The 2971-nt window shown below is 42.3% G+C and overlaps 1 pseudogene; it reads left to right on the top strand.

Moving 5' to 3' along the window:
• The first annotated feature begins 2471 nt into the window (after nt 1-2471).
• The window catches only part of LOC105527519, a 1188-nt pseudogene continuing 688 nt past the window's right edge, over nt 2472-2971 (top strand).

Raw genomic sequence — 2971 nt, 5'->3', positions numbered from 1 at the left:
AGGAGTTCTAGACCATCCTGGGCAACACAGTGAGACCCCTGCCCCCACCGCCATCTCTACAAAAATAAAATAAGATACCAAGCATGGCGAGGCACAGCTGTAGTCCCAACTACTCAGGAGGCTGAGGCAGGAGGATTGCTTCAGTCCAGGAGGTCGAGGCTGCAGTGAGCTATGATTGCACCACTGCACTCCAGCCTGGGCTATAGGGGAGACCTTATCTCTAAAAAAAATTTTTCATTAAAAAAAGAAAATATTCTTTTTTTAAAAATAGCTCTGATTTGAAATGCTTATTTGATCCAGCTGTGGATCATTATTTACTGACTCGAGAAGTTAATATATTCTTTAGAAGTATTAGTATTCTAATAGTCTATTCCTGCAAACAATAAAAACCAGAACATAATAGTTGATGTAAGGATTTCATTTTGTACACCTGGACTTTGATGGAAAAGAGGCTTGGGAGATGAGAAGGCATGGAGAGGCTGCTATACGTTCCAGCTACAGTGTCCAGAATAGATGTTAGGAATTTCCAACTGTCTTCTGCATTATTTAACATTAATCTAACCCAACTTTTCCCTTGCCTCAATGGAAAACAGGTTTCAAGAGAGCAACAAAAGTGTTTTTATCTTCCTCAGGTATTTCTGCAGCAGTGAGAGTAGGAATTTTCCCACCTTCTGAATTAAAACAAGATTACACATTTCCATCAGTCATGTCTAGCAAAAAACATAGATGACATCCTTGATTCTTTCCATCCCCTTCTTTCCTGTTTTCAGCCAACCTGTCATCAAGTCCTGATGGTTCTACTTCCAAAATATATCCTGAGTCTGGCCATGTCTCTGCATCTTCACAGCTGTCTGTCCTAGCCTGGCTGCTGCAACAGACTCTAGATTAGGAATGCATCCAGCAGCAAACAGAAAGTTTAACTCTGGTTGTTTTAACAAATGAATGTTTATTTGTCTCAAATAAAAATAGTTCAAGGGAAGTCAATCCAGGTCTGGAGCAATGGCTCAACAATGCTATGAGGGACCCAGCTCTATCTTTCCTATTATCCTTAATGTGTTGACTTTTGTTCTCATACTTTTCACCTCATGGTCTCCATGTGGCTGCTACATAGCCAGGCATTGCATTTGGGCTCCAGAGAGGAAGAAGGGTAAGGGCAGAGAATGATTTCCTTCAGAAGTTTTTTTCTGTCTATTCAGGAAGGGAAGCCCTTGCCAGAAGATACCACCTCACATCTCAGCAGTCAGAACTGGGGTCCAAACCAATTCTTAGACCAACCAATATCCAAAGGACTAAAATTACTGGGGTGGTGACATAGTTTGGCTGTGTCCCCACCCAAATCTCATCTTGAATTGTAGCTCCCACAATTCCCACGTGTCGTGGGAGGTACCCAGTGGAAGGTAATTGAATCATAGGGTCAGGTCTTTATCATGCTATTCTCATGATAGTGAATAAGTCTTCTGAGATCTAATGGTTTATTTATAAAGAGGAGTTCCCCTGCAAAAGTTCTCTCTCTTTGCCTGTTGCCATCCATGTAAGATGTGACTTGCTCCTCCTTGCCTTCTGCCATGATTGTGAGGTCTCCCCACCCATGCTGAACTGTGAGTCCATTAAACCTCTTTCCTTTATAAATTACCGAGTCTTGGATATGTCTTTATCAGCAGCATAAGAACAGACTAATACAGGTGGATACAGTAGACTCATTACACATTCTCCCCCAGCCTTCTTCTACTGTGCCTTCCTGTACTGAGAAGCTAACAACTACCTTTCCCAGGCTCCCCTGCAGCTAGGGAAGGCAGCGGAGTGGGGAGAAAGGTAGGGTACACCTGTCTATTTTGTTGATGTCAATTAGCAGAGGTAGGGTGGTCCTGGAGCAATTAAATAGGTGCTTCTTTTCCTCTTCTTTGTAAAATGATTTGAGAAATTATTAACTCCATTAAGTTTGTCACATTTTGGCTTTTGTCTCCTGCTATTTCAATAAAAAGTGTTGCGAGATTAAGTAACCCACAATAGAACATTTCATAGCATATATGGTTGATGAGTGGTGCCTGGAGCAAGATAAATTTCTTTGGTCTCAGAACCACAAATTACCAGGCTTCTTCAAGGGCATACTTGCTGCTGCTGCTGGTAATGGTGGTGGTAGTATGTGATTTCTCTAAATCACCTGGGCACTGGGAATTACAACTAATGGTGTTTTTTTCTCCCTCTTGACCCTTAAGAAGTTTTAAGGCAAATGCGTGCCTTTCTTCCTGAAAGCATAGTCTTCTTTGTATATATTTTGTGTGATAACCTCTCTTCTCGTTCTGTCTTTTCTACTCGTATTTCCCTTTTTCTTGGTTTCCTTACTTATTTTTATTTCACTTTGTTGCATACGTTTTTTCCACCTGGCAGAAACCCTTTCTGGAAATAAACAGGATTATAAGACTATGTCTGCTAAAGGAGACAAACTATTAAGTAAAGACATCTGGCTTCCTTTCCAACTTGGGCCTGGCAGAATGGCTCCTGCAAAGACAGGTGGCGAGAAGAAAGGCTGTTCTGCCATCAGCAAGGTGGTGACCCAAGAATACACCATCAACATTCAGAAATGCATCCATGGAGTAGCCTTCAAGAAGTGTGTCCCTCGGGCATTCAAAGAGATCTGGAAATCTGCTGTGAAGGAGGTGAGAACTCCAAATGTGCTTGTTGATACCAGGCTTGACAAAGCTGTCTAGGCTAAAGGAATAAGGGTGACCCATACCCATCCATGTGTGGTTATCCAGAAAACATAATGAGGATGAAGATTCACCAAATGAGCTCTATACTTTGGTTACCTATGCACCTGTTGCCACTTTCAAAAATCTACAGACAGGCAGGATACGATGGTCATGCCTGTAATCCCGGCACTTTGGGAGGTCGAGGAAGGTGGATCACTTGAGCTCAAGAGTTTGAGACCAGCCCGGGCAACATGGTGAAACCTCGCCTCTACAAAAACTAG

This window comes from Colobus angolensis, unplaced genomic scaffold (assembly GCF_000951035.1).
Source record: "Colobus angolensis palliatus isolate OR3802 unplaced genomic scaffold, Cang.pa_1.0 Scaffold63, whole genome shotgun sequence".
In the NCBI taxonomy this organism is placed as follows: domain Eukaryota; kingdom Metazoa; phylum Chordata; class Mammalia; order Primates; family Cercopithecidae; genus Colobus; species Colobus angolensis.
The sequence above is the reverse complement of the archived record's forward strand: the minus strand, read 5'-3'. Positions and strand labels throughout refer to the sequence as shown.